The sequence below is a fragment of the Bidens hawaiensis genome, unplaced genomic scaffold, assembly GCF_021521415.1.
Source record: "Bidens hawaiensis isolate Kalapana, Puna unplaced genomic scaffold, B.hawaiensis_p1.1 tig00026004_1, whole genome shotgun sequence".
In the NCBI taxonomy this organism is placed as follows: domain Eukaryota; kingdom Viridiplantae; phylum Streptophyta; class Magnoliopsida; order Asterales; family Asteraceae; genus Bidens; species Bidens hawaiensis.
Window position 1 is genome coordinate 242,883 of NW_027494183.1, and position 15,654 is coordinate 258,536.

A 15,654-nucleotide genomic window follows, 5' to 3' on the forward strand; every position below is an offset into this window, starting at 1 on the left:
TCCATCATGGAAAAGTTAGTTTTGTCACTAACACACGCGTCGCGCAAGCTTCATAGATATTTCAATGGTCATCCCATTGAAGTTCTGACTGGCTACAACATCCAGCAAGCTTGCGGCGTCCCGCGCTCTCAGGAAGGCTGACAAAATGGGCGCTGGAATTAGGAGAGCACACGATCGCCTATAAGCCCCGTCCAGCAATAAAGGGACAAGTCTTGGCTGATTTCGTTGCCGAAGTCCCCGAAGGAAAATTTGAAGAGGCTCAGCGCGAGGTAGACCCTCCGCGAGCCAATGATGAAGAAAATGTGTGGAGATTATTCACCGACGGAGCTTCAAACAACGAAGGATCCGGCGCAGGCCTCAAGCTGGTGGATCCAGAGAATCAGGAATATACTTACGCCATCAGGTTGGACTTCAAGAGCACCAACAATGAAGCTGAGTATGAAGCCCTGCTGGCTGGCCTGCGCATCGCGCACAAATTCGGAGTTAAAAAGCTAGAGGCCCATGTTGATTCATACTTGGTAGCAGCACAGGTCAATGGCCTTTATGATGCCAAGGAGAACACAATGCCTCTGTATCTAGAGCAGGCGAAAAAGCTCATCGAGCAATTTGACTGCTTCAGAATCATTCATATTCCGCGCAGTGAAAACAAATCTGCTGACGCGCTGAGCAAGATGGCATCAACCAGCTTCGATCACTTTGGCAAAGATGCCAGGGTAGAAGTAATGAGCAACCCGTCGGTGGGAGCGAAGTCTGTCCTTGTAACTCATACAACCCCTTCATCATGGATAACTCCAGTAATGGAATTCTTGAGGGAGGGAAAAGTACCGGACGATCGCGCACAGGCGAGGAAGATAAGACACAAGTCGCAGAACTATGAACTGCTTGATGGTACATTATATCGACGCTCTTATCTTGGACCACTCATGAAATGCCTAGATGCTGAGGAAGCAAGCTATGTGATCAGAGAGATACACGAAGGAATCTGTGGAATACATGCTGGCCCGCGCATGGTGGTTGCCAAGGCAATGAGCGCAGGTTACTATTGGCCAGGCATGTACTTGGACGCTTTAAAAGAGATCCAAAAATGCAAAGCATGTCAGAGCTATGCGCCAAACACCATGCGGCCAAAGAACAACTTGATTCCGGTGACCTCCGCATGGCCTTTCCACAAATGGGCAATCGATATTGTGGGTCCCCTACCGCAAGCGCAAGGGCGAGTAAAATTTTTGGTAGTGGCAGTAGACTATTTTACAAAATGGGTTGAAGCCAAGCCACTAGCAAAAATAACAGCCGAAGCGATGAAGCAGTTTATTTGGAGCCACATCATATGCCGTTTTGGCTTGCCCATGGAAATTGTGAGCGATAATGGCAAACAATTCACTGACAAGAAGATATCAAACTGGCTCAAGGAATTGCGTATCAACCAAATCTTCACTTCGGTATACCACCCTCAGGGGAATGGCCAAGTGGAGCGCGCGAATCAAAGCTTGTTAAATGGGCTGAAGAAAAGGTTGGAGGGAGAATCCCATTCTTGGGTCGAAGAGCTACCTAATGTCCTGTGGGCACACAGGAAATTAAGCAAAACCAGCAACGGCGAATCCCCGTTCAGCTTAACCTATGGAACGGAGGCAATGATTCCAGCAGAAATTGGATGCCCATCCCATAGAGTGCTCATGATGAGCAAGATTGATAACGAGCGCGAAAGAAGGTTGAATCTAAACTTACTTGAAGGGCGCAGAGAGGCGGCTATCATCAGTGAAGCCAAATACAAGAAAAAACTGGAAAAATATTACAACCAGCGTGTGAAAGAATGCCACTTCAAGAAAAATGATTTTGTCCTTCGAAACAATGAAGCTAGCCGCGCGATACCCCCGGGAAAAATGTCCCCCAATTGGGAGGGACCTTATCAAGTTGCGGAAGAATTGGGAAAAGGCGCATACGCTTTAAAAGATTTGAATGGAAAGAAGATCCCGCGCGCATGGAACGCGGCACAGCTTAGAAAATGTTTCATGTAAAAAATGTCAAGTTTGTAATCAAGGCTTTTTAAGCCATTATGAATAATGATAAGCGCTATCTTCTCTTAATGTGGATTCTATTACCTTTTGCATATATGTTTCACACTTCCCTTTATTAATTTTGAGCAATATGACAACATTGTATTGACATCAAAACGAAATAAAAACGAAGTAAAACATACATGCGCGAGCTTCAAGCTCAAACGCGTTAACGAGTCTTAACTCTAAAACGTCAGGGCCTTAGCCCAATTCTATTACCTTTTACATACATGTTTCACACTTCCCTTTATTAATTTTGAGCAATATGACAACATTGTATTGACATCAAAACGAAATAAAACGAAGTAAAACATACATGCGCGAGCTTCAAGCTCAAACGCATTAACGAGTCTTAACTCTAAAACGTCAGGGCCTTAGCCCAATAATGTGAGCCTTAGCTCAAATCACTCACAACATCCATCCTACATACTGCGCAGCCTGACCATAAAAATACCTAAACACGACTAAGGCAAAACAAATGCCAAAACATAGTTGTTAAGGTCTCAGGTCGAGGTCGCGCTTGCAATTGTAATGGATATCTGAGCAACACATATTGATACGTAAAGGCTAAAAAAATCATAATTCCATATAATAAATGCGCGATAACGTCGCGCAAAAGAGGAATAATGAAAACGCCTAGGCACGTGTCAACATAAACAAGATATGGCAAAATCACTTACAATATGACAAGGATTAAGTATAATAATTTCCTTACAACCTTGTTCTTATTTCAACGTGCAAGCATATCTTATATTCAACAAGCAAACATGCAATATAAAGAGATGAATGGGGAATGCGCAAGATGCGAAGAAGGGAAAAACAAAATTTCATTCCAAAGCATTGAAATTTACAAGTTTACAAGATGATAAGATACAAACTACAAATAAAAATAAAAAACATGAAGGGCTTCTCAAGTCTCCACGTCGACGTCAGCCTCTTCATAGTCATCATCATCGCCCTCAGCACCTGGCGCAGCCCGCTCCTCGTCATCTCCAAACTGACCATAGTCAAGTTCTTCGTCTTGAATGGATTCTTCTATCACAATAGTGTCAGGAGCGGATCCTTTGGCCACGCCAGAGCCGCTAGCAACGCCAGCATTCCCCGCGCCATCATCGCCGCCACCAGCCCCTTCGCACTCGTCAAGTAATTTCTTTAGCGCGCCGAGATCGGGCTGGTCAGCAAGCGCGGATATCTGCAAATCATAAGGAAAAATATGAGTACAAAAAGACTTGGAAAATAAGTCAAGGTAATCTCATTAAGGTTAAAATACCTGCGCAAGGATAGGAATGGGAGTATTCATATACTTCTCCCCCATCGCGGCCATGTCCGCGCAGGCAACGTCGCTCTGATAAGGGTACTCGGATGGGTTCTTCTTTAACATTCCATATTCATAGCCTTCCGTAAACCCTTCAGCTCGACCCACCAAGCGCGCGGCAGCATTGCAGTCCATCACAAGCGCCTGAAACTCGTCTGAGTATTTCATCGCGTAAGCGCAACGAGTCATGCCCTGTGAGATTAGCCATTGGCGATCCTGCGCGAGGGAAGCAACAGACGTCTCGAGAGCAGGAATCTGAGAGTTTAATAACTCAACAGTTTCCTTAGTCTGTTTCAGCTCCTCTTTGTCGGACGCTGCTGCCGCCAGGACTTCTTCTTTTTCCGCTCGCGCAAGATCGAGTGCTTCCTGGCTAGACGCTGCCGTCGCCAAGGCTTCGTCTTTCTCGGCCTGCGCGGCCGCCAGCTCCTTCTTCAGGCGCGCAACCTCACTCTCCAGCGATGATTTGTCAGTTATAGACTGGACAAGAGCTTGGTCACGCGCCTCCGCGTCCAGCTCCAAGTCGCGCACTCTACGCGCGTACTTGGCAGCGTCCGCCTCGGCCGCCTGCAGCTTCTCCCGCGCAGCCTGTAGCTCATGCCCGCGCTTAACGAACGCGGTGTTGGCACTTGCTCTGTTCTCACTGAGCTCTGCTTGGAGCTTCTCAGCTCTCTCTCGAGCATCAGAAAGATGCCAAGCAGATACTTTAGCCTCTTGCTTGGCTTCCACAAGAGCATCACGTACCTTTACGTAATCATAGCGAAGCTCTTGGGAGGCAGCAAAGAAAGCCGACCCAGCAAACAGATGGTCTTTGAGCAAGTCATCGCGAGCGCGGGCCTCCTAAAACCTCCTTTCAGCTGGAGGCACAGAATGAGCCCAGAAGTCCTCACACACACCCATGGACTGAAATGAGCTGTCCTCAGTAATGTTCCATCTCGGGCGGTAGATGTGATCGGCTTCCTGCAAACACAAAGTAATGATCTAAGTCATCAAAACACTAATATGAAAGTCCGCGCAGCGGAGCAAAAACGAACTTATACCTGCGGGGACGAATCAGAAAAGTTAGCGGCAGGCCCACGAGAAGACGGCACCGCGAAATCTTGTGGAGCTGCAGGGCTGGCGCGGCCGCTGTCGGAGCCTTCAGCTTGAACCTCCTCATCCTCCTCTGAAACAGGCCTTTTCTCCTGCGACCTAGAATCAAAATCAGTCTCGCGAGGAGAGCTGTGCGCAGGAGGAGGTGAGGGAGGTCTCGACGCCGCCAGATCGGCGCGTAAAACGGCCTCCTGCTCCTTAGTAATCCCGATGAGGGGAGATTCATCGCTTGCAGGAGCAGGAGCAGAGCCAACGGCGCTGGCACCAGCGCCAGGAGTGCCGCCAGCAGCTTGTACGCCAGCTACGACTTCTATGAAAAATCAACAAAAAGAAATGGTTCATGACTTGATCTCAAAGAAAAAAGTCAGAAAATAAAAGCACAATACGTACCTTGGCGCAACTCCGTTCGCGAGGCAAACATCGCCATGAAGTCCATTCTACCCTTTTTCGAGGGTAAAACAGGGGACTTCGAAGCGACCTCCGGCGCAGCCTCGTCATCTTGTTGCGCTTGAGGTTGATCCACCAAGGTCGCCGGCTCTACAAACATTTGAGTGAGCGAAGATTCATCAATAATTCTATCAGAATCGCGCTCAAAGAACAGTAAAAGATAAGCAAAGGATAAGCAAAGTATACCTGTCGAAGGCGCAACGCCGCTTCCCTTTTCCACCGCGCGAAGGGAGGAGGTAGTAGCACCATACCTCGTGTGGACAGGAGGTCTGCCCACTTTTTGAGGCAAGGAAGACAAGGAAAACTTGGGGGGAAATTCCTGGGTTTTCTCAAATCCCCTCGCCTGAGTAGGAGGATCCTGAGCAACAGGGGCAACATCTTTCTTCTGTTTCTTACTGGCCCCTGCGCCAGTTTTCCCCTTAGCTTTACGCTTTAGTTGGGGCGCCTCCTCCTCCTCCTCCTCTTCCGCGAGCTCCAGCTCGTAGTTTTCGAGCGCATCTACAATACACGCAACAGAAGTGTTAGCAAAATTTGGTATTATAAAGGCAAATGCATAAGTACAAAGGCTTACCAGGCGCATCGCTGTCAAAGAGAAATCCCAGATCAACAGGGATGAACATGTCATCGAAGCGATCGGGGAAGCCAACCTCCCCAGCGCCCAGCGCGACGGAGCCACCCTCCATATGCTCATCATAGGCGGCGTGGACATACTCCTTGCTGACTGCACAAAACAAGTCAAATGATATCAGCAAAAAGAATTATATTCGCGCAGAAGTAATGCAACGAGATTAACATACACAGGCCGTCAACTTGGATAACGGGCTCAGTCGCGCTGTCAGCCCACCTCCTGCTCATACCGACCCCCACCAGCGCCTCCTCACAAATTTTCTTGGCGGGGGATGGTTCGGCAGTCAACTTTTTAACCCAGGCGCCAGTTGGGTTCTTGAAGACACCCACATCCGCAGGAGCAGAAGAGATCGCGCGCATGGTCATGCGGATGGGGATTACACCAGCCCTGATGTAAAAAAACCTCTCAGACCAGTCATGAAGGCTCTTGAATGAAACAGTGGAGCACTTGACCTTCTGACTGCGAGGAATAAATGAGAACCAAGAATCTTGGATCTTGGGCTTATAAAAAAACTGAAAGCGCCGAGGGGTGGGCTCCTCGCGCTGAGATTTGCACATGAACTCAAAATGAGTCATGCGCACGAGTCCAAACGGATGGACTTGGGATATATGAATCCCATAAAACCTAAGCACCGCACCCACAAACCTTGTCATCGGGAGACGAAGGTTGCAGTGGGTGAAAAAATGGCAGTAAAGGGATATATAGCCGGTAGGCGGGTCCGCCGCCGTTTGCCCGGCCCCAGGCAACATGCAGCCAAACTCAGGGAGAAAACCCTGAGAGGCGATAAGGCTGTCAAAATCGGACTGCCTAAGTTTGCAGGGGATCTCATCCCACTTCTTCACGGCCTTGGTCCTCCCTACCTCCTCCGATGAGGCCTCAGCAACCCTCTTCCCCTTGCCGGTCTTCTTCAATGTAGACATCACTAACGATTTAACACGGCGATTGATGGGGGAGATTATGTTGTCTGAGCTATCAGACATACAACTGTGACAACGAACAAAGGATGCTTCTGAAGAACAGGTATCTGGAAGCAGAACAAAGGTAATCGGAATACAAGGAAAGAAAGGAAAGCTTTGAATAAAACAGCAAAGAAGATGAAGAAATAAAACTCTAAGGGCTGGCTTTTATAGGCCCAGGAGAGAGAAAAATTGGTGCTGATCGGACTTCACGCGCCCCCACTCGCAGGTGTAAACCAACGCGAGCGCGACACGTGTCCCTGACACTGTGCGAGGGGACACGAAAAGAAACGATACAGCTGCTGCCAGAGTTCACGCGCCACCACTCGCAGGAACGGACCAACGCGAGCGCGACACGTGTCCCTGACACTATGTGAGGGGACACGAAAGGCAACTGTAGCACCTCGAGCACACGAAAGGTCTGACACGTCTCCATCACTGACGCATGTCAGCAACAACCAACCACGTACAGGGACGATTCATTTTCAAACAAAAGGATAGAAGTTCGCGCAACGAGGAATAATAAGAAGAAAAAGACAAACCCCTACTAAAAGAGCAAACTATTAAGTCTAATATCTATCTTACCTCGCTCGCGCGAGACAAGACACACATTAGACTGGGGGGCTTGAAGAGGTATGTACCCGCCTCAACACCGAGCGAGGCGGGTCAACCCACAAGATATGGACAAGAGGCTTGAAATCAAGACATTATGAATGCACAAAGCCAAAACCTACGCGCATGGCGCATATCACATATGCTCACGCATATCACATATGCTCATGCTCACATGCTCAGGCATCATATGCTCAGGCACCACAGATGCTCAGGCATCACACATGCTCAGGCATCACATGCTCAGGCATCATATGCTCAGGCACCACAGATGCTCAGACATCACATATGCTCACGCATCACATATGCTCAAGCATATCACATATGCGTATGTCGCATCCGCGCGTGGCGCATACCACATGCTCGTGCATATCACATCTGCGCATAAAACATCTGCGCGTGAGAATAAAGAGAAGACCTCGCGCATCCTCAGGATAGGCGCGTATCACACATGCACATGATCAACCTCGTCCTTATCCGAATCAGGATTAGGGCAACCTTGATTGTACACGTCAGACAACCTTCCAGAAGGTATCTTTTTAAGGAATAAGAATATGCTGATGTTGACAGCTGCCAATGAAAGGTGGACAACTCAGCAAAACCCATGTGCTACCACGTGGTTATAACCAATGAAAAAGCACCAGGTGTCCCAAAGGACACGTGGCGCAAAGCAACTGGAAGAGGCCAACAAAGCCCTAATTGGGTCTGAGCCCAATCATTGGAAACCCTAGCACTATAAATACCATATCAACTCCACAAGGAGGGGACACACAATACCATCCAATTACAGACAATTACACAGTATTCAGCTATTAAGCAATACATTCCAAATTCCTTACTCTCATATTATTTTCTCCTACAAACACTTATTCTCACACCGGAGGGTTACCCCAAAGAGGACCCCTCTGTCCCTTTCTGAGGGGTAAGTTTACGGTGCTGTTCATTTTGTAGGTGGAAGAACCCAGATCCAAGAGAACCATCGGTGAAATAGCATAATCACACCCGAGGAAAGTAGATCGTCTACCAGTGAGTCGATTCACGTTTCTTCATATATGAAAGAAAAAGAAAAGTTCAATATAAAAAAAGATAAGACAAATATAAATTGATTGAATAGATATATAACTGAAGAATGAATTTTGGAGAGTTTTTAAAGGACGAAGAATTTTTAAAGGTATAAATAATTTTTTGTAATCGTTTGAACATTTTTTTTATTAATGAGACGTAAGGTATAAATGAATTTTTGTTATATTACGCTATTACAATCTTACAGGAATAACTGTAAAAATAAATTTTAAAAATTAAGATTAAGAGGGTTTTAAAAATGAATTCTAGATTTAAGTAATTTATGTGTAACACATTGTCCGGCATCTTCGGTGAGATAGGCACGTTACATGTAAATAACTAGATAAATCTGGATAAGCTTAGTTTGAAATACGCCTATACTTTACCATGCTTAGGCAACACTACTTTTACCTTGACCGACTCAGGTAATGTAGGCTCATGCACGTTAACCTCAGGTAAATCAAACGTAGGTAATCGCCTGTTAATAGTTATAGACACACTTACTTTAATCTAAATGAATGAAAGCAACAATTTTAAATATATGCCATGAAATTAAAATAGCAACAGCATCACAAACATAAATACAAAGCGACTATCTATATATTAACTAGACGAGTAGAGTGTAGATTGACCCACATAAAAAACCGTCACATAAAAATGTATAATGCGGTGAAGGTGGATCGAACACGTGACCTTCAGATCTTCAGTCTGATGCTCTCCCAACTGAGCCATCCCCGCAACTGTGATATAGCTTTCTGCAAATAAAAGGTATTATTTTCAGTTAGATTTATGTATCAAATTACAAAACAAGAAAATTAAAAAAAAAATCTAATTTCATCTTAAAATAGTATCAAAATGGTTCAAATTCTAAATTAACTTTAAATCATAAATGGTGTGTTTGTATCTCTATTTCTCAAATCATAGCAACTAAAATACAAAATTTTGTTTGGTGAAAAACAGAAACCAAATCAAGATCCTCAACGCTTTGCGATGAGCAAATGGTTTTCGGGAGAGATGTTAGATGGAACATATTTGACAAGCTTGGATTCCAGTCCACATTCCCTCATCCACGTTAACCTCCCTGCGTCAATAATATCTTTGCACATAAACCCCAGCTCAGCCCGCTCTCTAGCCAACATATTAATACCTCCACCAATATCCTTAACAGTACCCTGCCAAACACAAACAAAACACATTCATCACTTCAAATAAAGTAACGAGTCATTTCACAATTTCATAATTAGAAAAATGACTGACGCCTACATGTTTGTATCAGCAACGTCTGAACTGTGGTCTGCATCTACTGCCCAGCTGGTAAACCATGTAATTGCATGGAAATCATCTTTTGTAAGTTCCAAATTTAAGAAAAACTCCTTATCTGCAACCCGAGAAACAATTATTGTTACTTTCATGAGACTTGCAACAAACGTAATTTAAAAAACGTTGGGATTCGGATTTTAATGATAAAATGTTTCCATTGGCAGAGATGGTGGCAACAAGTTGCTATAGAAAGTCCTCTCAAACTAGATTTGGCTACACCTTCCCCAACACAACATCTTATCGTCACATCTGCCAATTAAAAGAACACAAAGTGATGACTAAATTAACTAATAAAACATTTGATACAATTTTAGGACCACCCAAAAGTAAGCAAAAACAGCCATTACCGGTCGCAGGTCCACACAGATGTTTTCCAATCGCCAAATAAGGAAGTCCTTTTAATGCCTCGATTGCATTCAAATTTAAGTCCTCAACTACAACACACAATAAGAAAAGATAAAACAATGGTCTATAAGATCAACAATACAAGTTTGGATTAAATCCTTACTATCAATTCTCAACCGCTCTAATATCAAGCTCTCGTTCTGTCGCAAGCTTCGATCAGCCTAAAAATTGATCTTTATGAGTTGTCTGATTTTAACATGTAATAATGAAAACAAAGAAAATGATGTCTGAATAGCAACTTCACTGACCTTAAGTTTATATGATTTGCGTTCAATTAAAAAGACTTTTGAGACCCCATAACAGTCTGCCAGCATTTGTGTCAAGTAACCTCTTCCGGCTCCAAACTCAACAACTGCAGGAGAATCTGCAGATGGACTGTTACAATGAAGTTGTTCCCCGATACTAGAAGAATTCAATGCTCCAAGCTTCTCCAAGTTTCCAAGAATTGATGCCTGCTGGATAACATGTTTTTCTTGAAATGGTATTTTCCTGTAACTCCATTAATTAAGAAACAACAACAAAAAAAAAACACGCATACACACAAATGGATTCCTATTTCCTACACAGAAAAACCATAGCAAAACAGCACTTCTATGTTTCATCGGATAAATCATGACAAGGAATGCCATGTAGACACATAAATCAGGTATATAAATTCTGTGAAAGCAGTTAAAAGAATAACATGGTTACAGAGTTTCATGAAAGGGAACATATTTTTTAGCATTCTGTCATGAAATTGACCCTGAAATAGGTAAGCGTCCCTCAAAGTATTGATATACAGGCACTAGTATGCGTCATTACAAATGTATAAGTAATTAACATAGTTGTCAAAGTGCACATACTTTGCAGCATACTTTCATGAAATTGACCCTGAAATAGGCGCACCAAAGGCGCAAATGGTGACCCTTGGGCCTACCCACAAGACACTTAAAAGAGGGGGCCCGAGATAAGCAAAGTGCATAGCATAAAATTAACATGTTTGGGGGTTTTATACATATTTTAGGCTTGCCTAGCGCTAGTTTTGGTTAGTTCTAGGTCATATTTGGATGTATAAGAAGAGTTTGCCGGAATTTGCATAATCTAGCCAGGATTTTGGCTGGAATGATGGAATCTCGCCCGATCACCTGGATGGCAGCGAGGCGCTTTCCCTGCACCTTGCCTAGAGGGCCTAAGCACGCACCCAAAGGACTTTTGACAACATACATTATTAATCAATCAAATGTGTAAGCTAATATAAAACTACAGTAGTCATTTAATATGTCTTCTACAGGTTAATTTGGCTCGAGATCAACAGACAGTATTCAAGATTTCTAACGTAAAGCACAATTCCAATAGCAATGCATACACTACAAATAAAAGAAAAGCTGCATTTCACGTGCCATACCAGTCAATGGCGCGGTCAATCCAACTCCTACAAGCATCCGGGACAATGTACGAATCCAGAATGTCCTTACACACCGAATCATGAACAGATTTTATCTTTTCAATCAACTTAATAAGTTGAGGCTCAGTCATGGACTGCACAGCCATCCTCTTCGACTCGGAAGTAACACCTTCATGATCGTCTTCTTCACCGCCTCCATTAATACCTTTTCGATAAAAAGGTTGGAGAGACAGCGAGTTCTTATGCTTAAGCAACGGGCAACGTTTAAGGTGAGACTCAAGGTTCGATTCCAGTACAGAGCTGATCCATAATTCATATACACATAATAATAATAATAATAATAATAATAATAATAATAGTAATAGTAAAATAGGGAATTAGGTTATTGATAATAATTAATAAGAAGTGAGAGTTACTGTGAGGGATCAATTGAGCATAGAATCCATACGTCATCGGACCGTTTGGAATGATTACCGCAAAACCTGAAATTAGATAACAGAGATGATTAAGGAGGTAAAGTTGCGGTTAGTTAATGGTTAATTAATAATTAATAATAATTGTTAATGTTTAGATTACTCGGAATTAGCGATAGGAGGAATTGCACAGAATCTCTTCTTCTTCGGTAGCCAGAACTTGCAGCGGCTCGACATTCGCCTGAACCCTAAAACTGTCGCCGGTGGGATATACCAAGCTGGAGACTAGGAAAAAGCTTGTTCGATATGGCTCAAGCCTCGAGCAAAATCAAACCGCTCGGTTCCAAATCAAGCGAAGTTCAAGCATAAAAATATCGTTCGTTTCTTTAAGTTTAATCAAATCAAATCGAGTATGAGCATGCATGCGTTTGATTCAACTTGATTCGTCTCAAACAACCCTAATTAAAATAGGTTGACGGTATTAAAAACTAATTTGATCTCATTAAAAAGTAAAAATGTTCGGTTATATGCTTTGGATACAAAAAATGGTGATGACCCATGGGTGGCATTGAATTTTATTTTTTGCTTTTTAAACTTCTTTCAAGTTAATAAGTTTAATGTATTTATCCGTTTTTAACATGCTAAGTCTGTTAATTAATTTGTGGTGTTCAAAATGAACTCATTTACAAATGTTTGTCCAAATGAACCCGTTATTATTTAAATAATTATTTAATGAATGTTTTATACATAAGGTTTACCTTTTAATCTTGCAAGAAATTCACATTATGTTAGGGCTTTTTTGGTTTGTTGCTGATAATAAAATTGTTAGTTATAATAAGCTCAGAACAACATTACTACAAAAAGAAAAATAGAATGTTCACCGGCTATTAGAACCAGTTGGGTTTTCATGGAAAGAAAAATGTGTGACTATTGTGAGTGATGGTTGGAGTGATCCTACAGGCTACAAGAAAGCCTCTAATCAATTTCATGGCTACCTCAGGCAGTGGTCCTATGTTTTTAAAGACAGTGAATTGTTTTGGGATGTAAAAGATAGTTTTTTATTGCTGATTTGATGAAAGAAGTCATCAATGAAATTGGTCACCAAAATGTTGCATATCATTAATAACAATGCAACAAATTGTAAGGCGGCTGGAGAGATTATAGAGAGTCAGTTTCCTCACATCTATTAGACACCATGTGTTGTTCATACGCTTAATTTTGTTTTGAAGACATTTGTTCACCAAGGTGTGTGGAAACAAATACAACATCATATGACGAGTGCAAATGGATAAAAGAAGTTCACACAGGCGCTTGCAATATAAATTTTTATCATGAACCATAACATGAGACTCGATTTTCAACAAGTTTTCTCCTATTAGACTATTTTCGGTTGTCGATACTCGCTTTGTCTCCATCATTGTGATGCTAAAGAGATTGAAACTTATCAAAAGAGGTCTTCAAGCTATGGTTATAAGCGAATGGTCTTCTTATTGAGAAGATGACAATGTGAAAGCAAACTTTGTTAAAGAAAAGATTGTGGACGATGAATGGTGGGAAAAAGTATTTATATTCTTAGTTTCATTTGACCTATATATGAGATGATTAGAGTTTTTGACACCAACAACCAAGTATACATTTTGTGTATGAGATGTGGGATTCGCTGATTGAGAAAGTGAAGATTGAAATCTACAAGAAAGAAAAACGTTGGATGTCTGAATTAAGTCCCTTTTATGATGTTGTGCATGATATTTTACAGGGTCGATGGGCGAAGAATAACACCCCCTACATTGTTTAGCTTACTCTTTAAATCCCATGTATATGATTTTAAACTATATGCTTGATTTCTATTCTTTACTTACGTTTTGACTTTTGAATGTTGTAGATATTATAGTGATACATGGCTAATTGAGGATTCTAAAAGACTTGCTCCACATAGGGACGAAGAAATTTCACAAGAAAGGATGAAATGTTTTCGAAGATTATTTCCTAATGATGATGAGTATAACAAAGTTCTTGATGAGTATGCAAAGTTTTCAATGAAGAGTGGTCTTTTTAAGGATTTAACATGCATTACACATATGGGTATTATGGAACCCAATAACTGGTGGGCTAACTTTGGTGCTCAAACTCCTTTTCTCCAGACTATGGCTTTTAAATTACTTGGACAACCTAGTTCTTCTTCTTGTGCCGAGCGTAATTGGAGTACTTATGCATTCATTCACTCGCTTAGGAGGAACAAATTGATCAACTACAATTCGTGCTGAAGACTTGGTGTATGTCCACAATAATCTTTGTCTTTTGTCAAGGAACCTGAATGATGATGTAAAGATGTGGGATATGGGTAGAGATGCTTTTGATTCAATGGAAGATGTTGGGTTTTTGGAGGTTGCCGATCTCTCGCTAGATGAACCAGAGTTTGAAAACGATTTGATTATTGATAAATGATAATTAATATAAACCTATGGTTGATATAGTGTTTTTTTGGAGTTTGAACTTTTTATCAATATAAATCTATTTTGGACTTTATTTAATATATTTGTATTTTTTTAATATTTTTTTTGTAGTGCCCTTCCTGTACCCGTATCTTGGATTTTTGATTTTTGTCGTTTTTCATACCCGTAACGTCCCGTATCCTGGTCTCGTACCCGTTTCCGTGCTACTTAGCTCCTACGTCATTAATTTTTATAATAGATATGCAAAATGATTAAATCTATAATAAGGGTGGGCATGTCTAAGATTACATGGTTGAGATTGAGCAGTTGAGCGACCTGCAAGGTATTGGCGATTGGAGTCAATATACAGCCCATTAGAAAGAGGTATATATATTTTAATCTTACACAATGTTACCAAAATGTACACTATTTAACCACAAATTGGAAAGTTATTATTTACTGAAAGAGTAGTCATTGTAAGAATGAGTTAATATTTTTTGATTTATTTTAAACGTTTGATTTGAAAACTGTGATACTTTTTATGTCTTAATTGTACATTTTATGTTACTTTTGTACAAGATTGAAAACTTTGTATTACTTTTATCATTTTATAAAGTCATATCAAAATCGAGAAGATTTTATTGGCTCTCGATCACCAAAATCCGAACTTTGTTTATGGTTTCGTAACCCCCCACGACGCAGGGGGTCGAAATACTAGTTTAAATTATTTGAAGTTTATAAATTGTATTTAGTAATATTAGTTTGTTAAAGTATGCAACTGAACACATGATCATGACTAATAGTTTATCAAGTAGTACGTCGATTGTTTTTTTACACTACTTATTGCGAATTTTCTTACACGGTATATTAGGGTTTTGGGCGTAAGAGTTTTTTCAATTACAAATCATCAAAATATAAGTGATTTGAGTTAGTAAAAAAACTCTTTATTTGAATAACGACTTCAATTCATTAAACACTACTATAGTTTGTTTTGCCTTTTTACAAAATTAGAACCAATAAAACCAACCAAGATGTTGCCTTCTATTAATAATTTTTTGTTCGAACGGCAACTTTCAATATAAAACGACCAAACTAGTCAAACGCCAGGGCCAAAAAATTACAAAAACAACTTAAAATGAGAAATTACACCAATCAATCCACTTTAACATTTTAAATGAAAAACTTATTCTTTTATCCAAAAGAATGCCAAATATTTAATGTCCTCAACCACCTTAGATTCCATTATGACTCTTTGTTAAAAAAATTTGTCCCGTTTCTTGACTTCCAATTTTCAAATGCACTAACATGTTATCAATATAATTCCTTATAATCTTCTTCTTTTATAGCATAGCGAGGCTGATTTGTGAATCGTGAATTAGTCACCAACACCGAATGCAAATGTTGTAGGAATTTTGCACCATGGAACTAATTAACAAGATACCAAATCCGATTAGCGAACTGACAAGAGGTTAGTAAATTGTTTGCATTTTCAACTCCTTCATCACAAATTTTATAGTTCATTAATTGTTAAGAGTTG

The 15,654-nt window shown here is 41.4% G+C and overlaps 1 non-coding gene and 1 pseudogene across 2 annotated transcripts; both read right to left on the reverse strand.

Annotated features, from left to right (window-relative positions):
* Positions 1 to 8,828: 8,828 nt before the first annotated feature.
* TRNAF-GAA (transfer RNA phenylalanine (anticodon GAA)) lies at positions 8,829 to 8,901 on the reverse strand. The gene has a single exon. It is a non-coding gene; the product is annotated as a tRNA-Phe (tRNA).
* A 227-nt stretch (positions 8,902 to 9,128) lies between these two features.
* On the reverse strand, positions 9,129 to 11,922 carry LOC143572739 (uncharacterized; annotated as a pseudogene). Its single transcript, XR_013142313.1, has 8 exons — positions 11,849 to 11,922; positions 11,689 to 11,754; positions 11,273 to 11,572; positions 10,137 to 10,377; positions 9,992 to 10,049; positions 9,831 to 9,917; positions 9,625 to 9,732; positions 9,129 to 9,541 (listed from the first exon to the last, which is right to left on the reverse strand). The product of XR_013142313.1 is annotated as an uncharacterized LOC143572739 (transcript).
* Positions 11,923 to 15,654: the final 3,732 nt, after the last annotated feature.